The 14581-nt window shown below is 41.5% G+C and overlaps 1 protein-coding gene and 1 pseudogene across 3 annotated transcripts in view; one reads left to right on the plus strand and one right to left on the minus strand.

Annotated features, from left to right (window-relative positions):
• The window catches only part of BEND6 (BEN domain containing 6), a 73703-nt gene extending 59122 nt beyond the window's left edge, over positions 1-14581 (minus strand). Inside the window, exons 1-2 of one of the 2 annotated variants that reach the window (XM_011960179.1) lie at positions 14333-14481; positions 5552-5587 (exon numbers count right to left, since the gene is read on the minus strand). The gene's annotated coding sequence lies outside the window, so the exon portion shown is untranslated. Of the gene's footprint in view, positions 1-5551; positions 5588-14332 lie in introns of both variants that reach the window. The other variant, XM_011960178.1, reaches the window with a different exon arrangement.
• Positions 3141-4550, plus strand: LOC105524786 (annotated as a pseudogene). The gene has a single exon (XR_001003809.1). The product of XR_001003809.1 is annotated as a microtubule-associated protein tau-like (transcript).

Consider the following 14581-nt stretch of genomic DNA (forward strand, 5'->3'; position numbering starts at 1 on the left):
AAAAAAAAAAAAAAAAAAAAAAAGAAAGAAAGAAAGAAAAGAAAAGAAACATTATGCTTGAGGGGCTATAGACCTGAATCATTTTGTATTTTCCATGATGGGAAAGGAAAGAAAAACATTCTTATCTTTCTGGAGTTTGTGGATGTACTTTTACTGAAGCTAATTGAATGAATAAGCAGTGATATCATGTGTTTTCATATGTGTAATCATTATCTAGAAAAGAAATTAATTTAGTTCCCTATACTGCCCTATATGACATCCTCGGATCTCTCCAATCCTGCCTCTTTCACTTAATAAGAATAAAAACATAGCTAACATTTACTGAGTATTCAGTATGTATAAGGTGCTATTCTATGCATTTAACCTGTACTAACTCATTTAATCCTCACAGACACCCTCTGGGGTAGCAACAAGTATTATCCACACTTTACAGATGAGGGAGCTGAGGTCCCCAGTGGAACCTGGCAACCACTCCTAGTTGGTAACCCATAAGCAGGCTCAAGCCAGAACTTAGAAACTAATCATCAAGTCAGCTTTGTAACAGGTTGTCAATTCCAATGAGATTTTTGCTTTTTTCACTTCAAGTAGTCTCTTACAGGGCCCTCCTAGGCTAAGTTTCTGCCCTGTAGTACCATTCCCACAGAGACTGGAGTCTTGGCTTGTTCATTAGTGTTTATTAGGCTATAGTCCTGGTTAAATGCTAGAGAAGGAGAGCCTTTCTTTGGCCCTCCAGATCCTTTCTCTGGCTGTCTCTGTGTCACTCTCTGACTCTGGAGTTTGACCTGTTTGGGCTCCTCACTCTCTTTCCTGCTGAGTTCAGCCAATGAGTGTCCAGGCATGAGATCAGAGGGAGAGAGGACAGTGAGTCAGGAGAATTTATCCTCCTGGCTCCCACCCTGTTGGGTCACTTCAGATTTCATGTGCCCCTCTCCTTTCAGGTTACAATAACCATGCCTTTCCTCTCCCTTTGGTCCAGGGCTGGTAACATTTCCACTGTGACTAGCTCTGAGGTACAGCATGATCCCTCATGGTTTCCCTATACCCAGCCCACACTTTCTTAAATAGTCCCTTAGTTAAAGCCCTTTCAAATCATCCAAATTTCAGTGGGCCATCTATTTCTTGCCGGAACTTTGGCTGATACAACATAGCAGGGCTCCTCATACCTCCTGACTGCCTCTGTGTCTATTTGCTGCCAGTCAGTGGATTCCTTCCGTTGCCAGTACTTCCACCTGTTATCTCCCTACAGACATCTGATACTGACAATGTACCCGATCTACACTATTTGTTTACTGGGTTATTACTGTTCTATTGGATATGGCTTGTATTTCTAATTTCCATGTTCTGACATGATCCATCCTACCACTGATCATGCTCTATTTCCAGTGGCAAAGGGTTTTTTTTTTTTTTTTTGCTATTTTCTTCATGCATGCTTGTATCTGTATTACTGGATCAATACCCCTAGTATTGCTGGTATCACTGGCTCCACATGTTAGCTTCATCATCTGTACCAGAGTATATTTGTTGCTCCTGACCTGGCAAGAGAACCAAGTACTAAATGACTCAGTCTTTGTCTTACCGGAAATTAAACAGTGTGGGTGGCTTACTTTCATCTTGATGTGTTCACGAAGAAGACTATAGCACAGAGGTAATAGCACAGAAATAAGAGGCTGGGAAAAGTGGAAGGCAATCTTCACCTGCTCCACAGTGTCACTTATCCCAATCAATTGTCAATAAAAAGCCTGTAGGCACAGGCGGAACTATCTGAAAATTTTCACAAGAACATTTTCTTCTTGGCTATTATTGTGTTACTACTTGTCCCCCCAATAATTATGTGCCTTCCCCCATATTTATAAAAAAACAGGCCCAGTGCAGTGGCTCACACCTGTAATCCCAGCACTTTGGGAGGCTGAGGCAGGCAGATCACCTTAGGTCAGGAGTTCAAGACTAGCCTTGCCTACATGGTGAAACTCTATCTCTGCTAAATATACAAAAATTAGCCAGGCATGGTAGCAAGTGTCTGTAACCCCAGCTACTCCGGAGGCTGAGGCAGGAGAACTGCTTGAACCCAGGAGGTGGAGGTTGCAGTGAGCTGAGATCGTGCCATTGCACTCCAGCCTGGGTGACAGAGCAAGACTTGGTCTCAAAAAACAAACAAACAAAAAACAAACCACAGGTTCAGAGTTAAGCCTAGAAAGGAGTAAAATCAATTAAAAGTTCTATTTTAGGAGGACTATAGGTCATGTCAACTGTTTTCTACTTCACATTTTTTTGATTAATGTGGAACTTTCTACTCATCTTGAAAGTTGAGAGCAAAATGAGATTATTATGCTTTTTGCTTTAAGTAAATGTATTCTACAACATTAATAACTTTTAGACCAATTTTTTAAATTCATAGAATGTAATATGTGGTTCTGATCCAAGAATCAATGCTTATGCATCAAAATCAGGATCGATTCAACTCTCAAATATTAATCTAATAAATTATAATGTGAAAAAATGAGATCATTTCTTTTTGAAATATCTATCCCATTATACACTATGTTAATATCACATATGTATATATATAAATTTTTTTGTGTGTACGACAGGATCTCGCTTTGTCACAGAGACTGGAGTTCTGTGATGCTATCAAGGCTCACTGCAGCCTTGAACTCCTAGGCTTAAGAGATCCTCTGATTTTATAATGCATTTTTCTCTCTCATTGAAAATCCTAGCTCCTAACAACATCAACATATCTATTTGCTAAATAATAATTCTAAATAGTTTTTTGACACAAGTCGTTGTGTTATAGGTATGAGTCACTATGCCTGGCCTAATATCATATATTAATGAAATAACTGGTTATCATTCACCATTATCTCCATTAACTTTGTACTTTTATACTATCAGAAGTTTAGGTCTAAATATAATGAATGTGCTAAGTCACATATTTTAGATAATTTACTTAATAAATCATCTTAAGTGGAGTTCCCCTCTTATCTGTTACCAATCATTTCTCTTCTTGCTCTGATATTCTTTCTTACCACCTTGAAGCAACAGTAAAATTTTAAAAAAACAAATGATCAGCTACATTACACATTTTATCAAGTTATTTCCCTATCCCTATGAAGGTCATTTAGAAAAACACGCTTATGGCTACCCACCAGCTCCGGCACCAACAGCAGCGCCTGCTGCCACCGCCCACCTTCTGCCGCCCCCACCACAGCCACCTTCTCCTCCTCCGCTGTCCTCTCCGGTCCTCGCCTCTGTCGACTATCAGGCGAGCCTTGAACCAGGATGGCTGAGCCCCGCCAGGAGTTCGATGTGATCACGCTGGGACTTACGGGTTGGGGGACAGGAAAGATCAAGAGGGCTACACCATGCTCCAAGACCAAGAGGGTGACACGGACGCTGGCCTGAAAGCTGAAGAAGCAGGCATTGGAGACACCCCCAGCCTGAAAGATGAAGCTGCTGGTCACGTGACCGAAGCTCTCGCGGTCAGTAAAAGCAAAGACCGGACTGGAAGCCATGACAAAAAAGCCAAGGGGGCTGATGGTAAAACGAAGATCGCCACACCCCAGGGAGTGGCCCCTCCAGGCCAGAAGGGCCAGGCCAACGCCACTAGGATTCCAGCAAGAACCCCGCCCGCCCCAAAGACACCACCCAGTTCTGGTGAACCTCCAAAATCAGGGGATCGCAGCGGCTACAGCAGTCCGGGCTCCCCGGGCGCTCCCGGCAGCCGCTCCCGCACCCCGTCCCTTACAACCCCTCCAGCCCAGGAGCCCAAGAAGGTGGCGTTGGTCCGTACTCCACCCAAGTGTCGTCTTCCACCAACAGCCGCCTGCAGACCGCCCCCGTGCCCATGCCAGACCTGAAGAACGTCAAGTCCAAGATCGGCTCCACTGAGAACCTGAAGCACCAGCCGGGAGGAGGGAAGGTGCAAATAGTCTACAAATCAGTTGACCTGAGCAAGGTGACCTCCAAGTGTGGCTCATTAGGCAACATCCATCATAAACCAGGAGGTGGCCAGGTGGAAGTAAAATCTGAGAAGCTGGACTTCAAGGACAGAGTCCAGTCGAAGATCGGGTCCCTGGACAATATCACTCAGGTCCCTGGCAGAGGAAATAAAAAGATTGAAACCCACAAGCTGACCTTCCGCGAGAACGCCAAAGCCAAGACAGACCACGGGGCGGAAATCGTGAACAAGTCGCCGGTGGTGCATGGGGACACGTCTCCACGGCACCTCAGCAATGTCTCCTCCACCGGCAGCATCGACATGGTAGACTCGCCCCAGCTCGCCACGCTAGCGGACGAGGTGTCTGCCTCCCTGGCCAAGCAGGGTTTGTGATCAGGCCCCCGGGGCGGTCAATAATCGTGGAGAGAAGAGAGAGTGAGAGTGTGGGAAAAAAAAGAATAATGACCCGGCCTCGCCCTCTGCCCCCAGCTGCTCCTGGCAGTTCGGTTAATCTGTTCATCACTTAACCTGCTTTTATCGCTCGGCTTTGGCTCCGGACTTCAAAATCAGTGATGGGAATAAGAGCAAATTTCATCTTTCCAAATTGATCGGTGGGCTAATAATAAAATATTTTTTACAAAACATTACAAAACAAAAAGAAAAATATCTATGAGGGAAAGCGCTGTCAATAAACTCGTAATCAAAATGAAAAGGAATGTAAAAGGCCATCTTCTCTCAGTGTATTGGCAAATCTGGGTATGGTTAGCCATAGGGGAAGTTAGAACTAAGAAACCAGTTAAGGATGGAGAATGCAAGTGTTGATCAAAGAAGAAAGCTCAAGGAAATGGGATGAATCTCTTTAAGCCAGCTGAGGCCCAGGAAGCTATATTAAAGCAATGATGGAAAAATGGGTAGAGTGAGATCAAAGTATGCAACCTAACCTCGAGGTTCAGAAGTGTCAAAGACTGAGAGGAGGCCAGGTGAGGAGGCTTGTAATCCCAACTTGGGAGACAGAGAGGTAGGAGGATTGCTTGAAGCCAAGAATTACCGGCCTGAGTAACCTAATGAGACTTCATCTACTAAAAATAAAAAAAAATTAGCCAGGTATGGTGGTGCCTGCCTGTAGTCTCAGCTACTTGGGAGGCTGTGCCAGGAGAATTGCTTGAGCCTGGGAGATGGAGGCTACAGTAAGCTATGATAATGCCACTGCACTCCAGCATGGGCGACAGAGCAAGCCCCAATCTGAAAAAAAAAAAAAAAATGACAAAAAGAGGAACAAGGTACTTGGCATTTGGGGACAGTGTTGTCAGTCCTTGATTCTATGGTAGAGAAGTTGTTAGAATAGTCAGCAGGACATAGAACCTTGGGCAAATGTACATCCTGTTCACAGAAAGAGGGAAAGACTAAACTTGTCCTTCTATGAAAAGATAGAAAGCTTAGTGAGTTATTCTTTTTTATTGGTAGAGGTACAGTTTTGCTATGTAGTTAGTTCAAGATAGTCTTCCAGTCTGAAACCCTTAAAAATGTATTAGATGGTGAAGCAGGTCACATAAGTATTTACAATCATAGGCTCTAAAACCAAATTGTCTGATCCACAACCCTAGCTCCAATACTTACTACCCATGTAATCTTTCCGTGTTTCTGTTTCTCCATCTGTGAAATGGGAATAATAAAATACCCCATTATGAGTTGATATGTTAGGTATATAATAATATAAAGTAATTATTATTAATTATATTAGTTGTAATAATATAATCTCTTATTTTATAAAAATAATTATTTATATTATTAATACAATTATATCATTATTACAAAAATATTATATTTTATTTTATAACTAAGTATATCATTAATATTGTAATTATATTAATTTATTAATAGTATTTTACTATACCCCTAGTATATTAATTACATTATATTAATTTATTAATAGTAATAAATTATGTTAATTATTATTAATATTTTATTATTAATTGAAGCAAACTGAACCAGATTACCCCCATACAAGCTTAGGTCAAACATGTGAGAGTAGGAGGGGAGTTTATAGCACTGAGTACAAGGGAGGGCTTCAATAAATATAGCTAATTAACCTTGATATCTATGAGTCTATGTTAGACAAACCTCAATCTTTTGTAAAAATATAAAGAAAAAATTATTATAACTTTCTCTTTTATAAAGGACAACCAGGTGGTCTCACATAGAGCCCTTTTTCCAAAGTAGGAGTCAGCTTGGCCCTGCTAAGCTTTTTCAGCTTTCTGGAGATTCTGGGTCAAATTTACCCAAGTGATAAGGATGGAGACATGGCAATGAAATGGTAAGGGTGTAACTATAATTTTTTAATACAAGGAGTCTTGTGAAATTGCTGGATTAGGAGGTGTGGCCTAGGCAAATTCCTCACAGGCTAAAGGAGAGGACCGCATCTCTGTGTGTACAAGCAAACATCTGACGTTCTGCTGGAGTGTCGGGTTGGCCTTCATTAATCTGGGTAGTGGTAGCCTAAGGAGAGCCGGAAGAGAGCAAGAGTAGCAAGAGTAGCGGCTCAGCAAGCTGTAACTAAGAGGGTTTCCTTTAGGGGAAGAGCTACAGTGCAAATGAAGCAGGGAGGCAGTGCAAATGAAAAACATGCAACAGGAATGGTTTGTGTGGTTTGTGAAGTGCTGAAGAATTTTGATGCCACTTGCTAGGTGTGCGGTCTTCAGGCTATTCCTTACACCTCTAAGCCCTGGAGTTCTCATCTATAAAATAGGAATAAGAGTAGTACCTACTTGGGGCTGCTGTGAGGATTATATGAGTGAATGCATGTAAAGCATTTAGCAGAGAGTAGATACTCAATAAGAGCTAGCTATTACTACAAATAACTAGGTGGTCCACATCAAGGTAGCCATTCAGTAATGAGGATGACCGGTACATGTTGTTCCATGCCTTTTGGGGAAGGGGGACAGATGGACAATGATCATACCTGTCAACTCCCAGGGTGCTGCTGGTGCCCCTTAATCTAGGCACTAAGACCTAGACTTTTAACAGCTCACCAGACAGCAGACCACCAGGAAGTCTGATACATTAACTACAATCCTGCAATGTGTTCTCTAGGTAGATTCCTGTCTCATTACAAGTGACCACAGACTGAAAGTGTGCAAAGAACAGCGCCCACTAGGCCCAGAGGGGGTCTGAGGCACCCAGAAAATCATATTGATCCAAGGTCTGTTTCTGTGTGGAATGCATGAATGTTGTGTCACCAAACCCTTCAAGCCTAGAGGGTCAGAAGAGAACTTGGAGGAAAAAGAACTAGCCAGACTGAGAGATCGGGATACCTCAGGAAACTGGACTTGCCCACTGGAGTAAGACAGTAACATAATGAAATAACCAGCTTCATACTATAACAATATGTGATCATGATGATGTGACATTGAGACCTAGTATCCTAGAAATATGGTGGTGGGGAGGGAGTTGAGGTCCACAAATATGGCAAGAGTGGTGTCTTAGTCTGTTTTGTGCTGTTGAAACAGAATACCCCAGGCTTAGTAATTCATAATGAACAGAAATTTATTGGCTCGCAGTATTGGAGGCTGGAAAGTCCAATATCAAGGTGCTGGCATCTGGTGAGTGCCTTGCTGTCATCACATGGTGGAAGATGAAGATGGTGGGGGGAGAGAGAGAGACAGAGAGAGAGAGAGAGGAGAGAAGAGGCTGAACTAGCTCTTTTATAACAAATCCACTCCTAAAGTAGCAGCATTAATCCATTCATGAGGGCAGAGCCCTCATGGTCTAATCACCTCTCAAAGGTCCCACCTCCCAATACTGTTACAACAATAATCTAATTTCTACATGAGTTTTTGCAAAGCAAAAAATTTAAACCATCGCATTCTAGTTCTGGTGGGAAGCTAGAAATGAGGAGTAGGTGAAACTGAACAGCTGGATGGGCAGTCTTCCCACCAGAGTGCAGAATCACCCTTGTGGGATCGAGGGCACCAGTTGCCAGGTCTGCAGACTCCACAGCAGACTGTTGAATGTGGGCTTGGGGAAGGATTTAGGAAGAATGGTGGCTATATTTACCAGAATGTCTACGAGTTGTTTTTGGGAACCTAATACTAGTTCCTTTTGTCCCTCTTTTAGGCCTTAAGACTGTAGCAATTTATGCAGACTCTGAACCCAAGACTAGCTTTCAGGACTAGTGCTGTTGGCTTAGAATGGGCTTATCCATTCAAACATCTAGATATAAATTGGGTAGTTAATTGGCATGAAGGCAGCTTAGGAATCAAGTTAGCCCTTCTGCCCATGACAGAAGTCTATGGAAGTGGTCTTAGATCATTAATACAGTCTTTTCTTCTCTTAGGGTTACAACTGACATCCCAGTGGGAGTTACCTTAGGGGACTCATTTGCCTCTCTCCCAATGTGTTTAAAGATGCTAGAGGACAAAGAAACTCCCAGCACATCATCTCCATTTAGTCTTTGGGTGGCAGCACTCACCTGCACTTGGTAGACTTATCTAAACTTTTATAGTTTAGAACAGAAAGTTTCCTTTGCTAACCATAGACGGATAGTCCCCGAGACACTTCTTATAATCTCAGGAGTACGCAGGTGCTGCCATTGTTGATGGATCAAATGACTTATACTGCATTCAGAAGCCTCAGTACCTATGTGGATTTGTATGATTCTTATGATTCTATCGGGGAAGTTGGAGAACTCATTAAGAATCTAACGAAAGGTATGGACCATGTCCTCAAAATGAGACACAAGTCTTTACGTGTAATTTCAGGTCTCTAGAAACCTACTCATGAATTCCAGTTTGAACTTCTACAGTAGAGATAGGACTGGCAAGAACAGGCTTTAGGTTTATGGCTTTCTTCTTTGAAATATAAACTCCGCTATATTCCAATTTAGTGTGTTTGCTGTTTGTTGCCCTGTTTTACTCCATAAAGTATTTGTGGCTACAAAGACATTTTCAAGATGTACTTTTCTTTCTGTTCCTAGATTCATGGGGTGTCCTTACATGGAGATATCAATAACCTCTGGAACTATATATTATTAATACACCTTTTACTAATCATCACAAAAATCACATCACCATTGTGATGAGAAAATTGCTCATCACAATTTTCTGCTCTCCTTGGTACATTTAGTACCTCTGCTCTCCTAGTGACATTATTTTTTCAGCTACAAGTGCATTGATGCATTAGCATACAACTCTATTAGCACAAACTATGTAATGCAAAAGTCCTAAATGACAAAGAATTATTGTAAGAAATAGTAGAACTCTAGCTATTCAATGTTGCTGTAGTTTTATTATCAACACAACTTAGAACTTAATTCTTAAATAATAACCAAAATTTTATTCATCATGTAACATTTACTATGCAATGATGAAGCTCCTACCTTATTTTTTTATCTTTTTACTTAAGAAGTGTAGAAGTTCCGGATGTAGAATGTTTGTAACTTATATGGCAAGTGTCATCTTGGATCTAGAAGGCAATACCTTCAGCTTTCAAACTTGCTTTGTAAATTGCCCATTCTTAGAAATGGTGGAAATATTTTATACCATCTGAATAGTAACGAACAATATTGCTCAGTGATTTATAACTCTAAGAGTTTTATAATTTGATTTATGAACAGCTCTCAAATTTTCCATTGGCAGTGCATACAACTATGAGTAAATTTTCTGGCCAAATGACTCAGTATTTTGCCGCGTGACTGATCCCACACTCAGTGTGGAAACTATATAAATGAATTCTATTTGCTTGTAGATAATAAATGATTACTTTCCAAAAACTGTCTGCAAAGCATTATATAGTAGATGAATTCAATTATATTGATGTTTTTAAGCTCCCAAACCCAGCTGACTTTTTGAAAAGTCTGTAATGTTCACACACACAAAATGAACGCCCCTCTCACCCCCCTGGAATTATCATGGCTTCTGCAGTTTGGTAACCCGTAGAACAACAAAATCTAATTAGGCTCTACGATAGCTAAAATGTTAAAAGAACAATCTGAAATAATTCCATTTGCAATATTTTCTCAGTATACTTTTAAGTTATTTTAAAAGTTTTTATTATGGTAAAATAAAGCCCTTTACCAGGGAATATTTGCTGAAAATAATATCTGATATTACTGCAAGTTACAATTATTTTCCTTTCAAAAATTCTAAATTTTTTTTCAAAAAATTTGTTTTTCAAGAAGAAGGATAAAAGAAAATAGTAATCTATCCACATGATGGTTTCCCTGGTTCTGGTGGCTGGAAATCACCTCCAAATTTATTTTAGATGAAGTAGGTTCTTCCAGATGATATAGCTCCTTTACCTTTTAATACAAGCACATGTAAAACACTTCACCTAGAAACAAGGAAGTTACCAGGCCAAAATCAGTATGCTTTATTTCTAATAATTTATTGCTAGAGCCATTCTTACCTAAACTTCTTATTTTCAAGGGGGTAATATTTCAATGTAATGTCCTTGTGTGATTACCAACTGGGTAATTTACTCACTTCCATATAAATTGGTAATAATCACAGACAACCTAGGCTACATTCCAAGACATTCCTTATCTTTCCGTAAAAGTCATTATTCAGGTCTGAGTATTAGTAGCCAGATTTGATGGTGAAGAAACCATGGGCATGGAGCCATCCTAACTAGTCAGGCTCAATTTTAACTCTGCAGAGTCCAAAGCAACCTGAGACTAGAAAGACCAGTCCGTGGGGGGACTCAAGGTATTTTGAACAAATTACTAAATCACAAATCCCCAGGAGAATGTCCTCTTCTCCCCTCTCTTTAATTATTTCTCTCCCTCTTCTGGCTCCGTCTCCCAAATTCCCTAGAAACTTGTTCAAATATCCCTAGCCTGACAAAATAATCACCACTGGCCTTTATTCAGGATTTAATTGCTTTTCTACTCATCCCCTTTAGAGTTAAATTTCTGCAAAGATTGTAGACAACAACCCTCTCCTCTTTTTCATCTCTCATTCCCTCTTTAACTCATTAATGTCTGGTTTTAGCCTCTCCTGCCATGCTGAATCAGTTCTCTGAAAGGTTTCCAGAGGTCTCCTAGTCACCAGTCCTCAGTCCTTGCCCTTCTTAGCCTCCCATTTGTGCATCTGTTCCAGAGAGCCACTAAATTGGAACACTCCCTACTTGGCTTCGACCACTTTGCTATCCTCCAGGCCACAAATGGAAGCTGTCTCCAAAGTTCTGATTCTGAGATGCTCTTTAGCGTCTATTCCTTAGTCATTTCCTCTATTTCCATTAATTTCCATTACTCCAACTACAATGTTGATGACTCCCTATCTGTTTTTGGTTCTGACCTCTCCACATTTCCATGGGCTTGCTGGATATTTTCACACTGCTGTCCTTCTGACGCTTCCACCTCAGTGGGTCTAAAACACAGTTTTTTATCTTCTCCTTCCAAATTATTCCTCTACCCTAGCTCGAAACCTGAGTTATCTTCAGTTCCTCCCTTTTTCTCAACTGGTTGCTACATAGCTTAGGGTGGAAACTTTTCTTCTTTCTGATGTTTCTTCCTGATCCATACATTAGGAACTTGTGCCACAACTTTCTGCCTCTAGGAAAGTACTGAGAAAGATGTTTCTGCCACCTTATTAAAGTACCTTACTCACTGTTATCTTTCAGGAATGAAAAGAGTTAGTGATGGAAAAACTCAGAAGGGCCTACTAGCCTTTAGTGGGCAGGAGTGATGTATAAAATTCCCTTCTCACACATGGGCCTGTCTCTTACTCACACATGCTGAGGGCCTTATGGAAGTGTCAGGCTTCCCTTTGCCTTTGCTGTTTATGCCGGAATTTGAACAGGTTGGGTTCCTTCCTGCCCTAATGTTGGAGAGGTCTGTCATTTTTCAGCTGTGACTGGGTGGGCATGCTGAGTGAGGAAAAATGAATAAGATGGCCCATTTTGACCTTGAGGCTAAGCTGTCTTCTTCAATCTGACTTTATCTTGAATAGAGTTAACACAATATTTTAATTTCCTTATGGTTCCTTGTGTCTATTCCCAATTTGGTTGAGACTCTAAAGGGAAGAAAGGCTGTATAATGGACCATCTTCTACATATGTGGTATCAAACTCTCTGAGCTATCTTTCCCAACTCTTTTGTTTTCTTTTGGGTGACAATGATAAATAAATAAGTCAACAAATTATACATACTTTTCCATTATGAATTTTCATTTTTTTGTATGAGAGATTTGGCCATGGCTCTCCCCCTCTATCCCTACCCTCAAACTTAACAATTCTTTTTGTGTGTGTGACTTTTATACAATGTCAATTATTCTTTTTTTTAAGCAAAAACCTACCAGGAAGGCAAGGTATAATTTCTACTAAATTAACTTCCAAAAAGCACTGCTTGGCTGATTTAGTATTTATTGAATTCCACAATGCATTAGGCACCACGTAAACACACAGAAAGAAGCAATTAATAATATGTATGCTATTATTTGGAAAAAATGATAAATTAGCAACAAACAAATCAGAAAATAACAATGGAACTAAATACTAAATTATTTCAAGGATTTGGTTTGTTTATTATTAGCATCTTTAAGACAATTGATGGAAAGAACAGAAATGGATGCATCTAAAAAGAAATATCTGTAATCCTATTGCACGGCAGTTAAGCATTTGCCTGCCAAGAGAGATAAATGATGTTCTTGTGTGCACTTGAAACTTATAAATGGCTGCAGCAAGACGCAGGATGATAACAATTGTGCTAAAGTAATAGCTCAGAAAACCATAATAGCGATTTAGTTGCTTTTTGTTGTTAAAAAATATAGCGTTTGGGGCAATTTGAATACTATGCTGTGTCTATGTCTTTGACATGTTTCTGTTCAAGGATATGTAGGCTATTTCAGCTCACTTACAAATTTCAGTCAATGAGAAGCATAAAGATGACCTTCCAAAATTCTGTTAGTTATTTCCCCCAATGTCTGCACACGATTAGTTCAGTTTTGTTGTTTTCTCGACCATGCCATTGTTGAGTCAATGAGGTGGAGAATTCTTCCTTTCCTGATGTGCCACACATTGCAAGCTCTCAGGATTTTCTTCAACAACCTCTGCATAATTGTTGAACACAGTTTCCCACTGCAGTGGGCTGCGGTATCAGGAAACCTTTAGCCATATGTACATGATGTAGTGCTACCTGTCACCCCCTCTGAGTACTAGAGACCCATGAAGCCTATCCTGGAATGCAGTGCAGCCTACATGCTGCCATTCAAAATTCCCACCTTAGGCAGTGTCTCCAAGCAAGGTCCCTTCTGAGTTCAATCCAAAACAACTGAATGAATGAGATGCAACATGTCAACAATTCGAATGTTTATTTTGTTTTAGGAAACCAGCTGTAAACAAAACGTATCTGTTGTTTTCCATGTTTATGAATCTGGCACTAAGAGACTGCATTAAGCAATGCCTTTTTAGGTTTAATACTTACACACGGTAATGTGTTACTGGCCTTAAGGACATCAATGATTAAGCTTTTACGCAGAGCTGTACGGTTTTGTATAGTTGGAAAACAACATGATTTTGAGATCACTACAAGCAAAGAAAACTTTTAATCCTCCCAATTATTTACCTACTTTTCAAAATTTTATAAATTTTTATGACACAATTTCTTCAGTCTATTAGGTATTCCAAAAAAGAGGCTAATACAGTCGTTATAAGAAACTCTGCAAATGCAGTCAAGTGTTACCTTGTCACTATAATTAAAGTTTTCTTATGCGAGTAAATGAAACCAACAATCCAGCCCCACACAGGGAAAGCCAGCATTGCCTTGGGGGCAGCAGAACGCGGCACAGCACCGCCCGCCAAGGCCGCAAGATGCCGCAGACTGACTGCTGCAGCAGCCGCTTCCTGGCCAGCTGGCCGTGGCCGTCCGCAGAAAGGCACACTGCAGCGCTCTAGCCATACCTTCCGCGCTGGCATTGCATCAGTTAAATCCCCTGGCCACCAACTGCCATATACTTTTTGCTGGTTATGAAGAAACGTGGGGAGGGGACAAAAGGGAGACAGTGTGCCTGCAAGTGTGAGAGATCACTATTGCCTCACATTCCCTAAAAAATTTCTCCCCCAAATATTTATAAGCCAAGTCCCAACTTACTTCATCTGCCAGGTCCCTAAATCTGAAATCGCCTCGCCCTCCAAATGCACTAAATGAGTCAGGGTTTTTAGGGCAAACCCAGGGATACAAGAAGATCGAAAGTGCCTAATTCTTAGCTGCGAAATAAGTACCAAGTTTGGGGTGGAAGAGTTCACCTCTGCAGACCAGAGCGTACTACCCCCAGAGCGCTCCTAGTTTAGAGAGGCTTGGAGAGGAGTGGGCCTCCCGTTCCTGGAGTATCCCAATTCCCAGGGAAGGCCCTTCCCGGCGCTCGCGCTTCAGCGTGCGAGGAACCCCCCACAAGCAATAGCTCACCCGGCTGCATCCTTCAAAGCCCCAACCTCGGGGCGGGGCGCAGGGAGGTGGGAGGTGGGGGGTAGCACCGCCGGGAGGCTCTTGTCAGCGCCTCACGGTTTTCCCCCTGGCTCCTTGGCGCCCCCTGACGATGGGCTCCGCAGCAATTTGGCCAAGGCAGGCTGGATAGGCGGAAGCCCCGGGTGTCCGGGACGCTAGAGGCTCCCGGTCAATGCACCTGCGGACGGCGCGGACTGGCGGGCTGCCCCG

The sequence above is a fragment of the Colobus angolensis genome, unplaced genomic scaffold (assembly GCF_000951035.1).
Source record: "Colobus angolensis palliatus isolate OR3802 unplaced genomic scaffold, Cang.pa_1.0 Scaffold51, whole genome shotgun sequence".
Lineage (NCBI taxonomy): Eukaryota > Metazoa > Chordata > Mammalia > Primates > Cercopithecidae > Colobus > Colobus angolensis.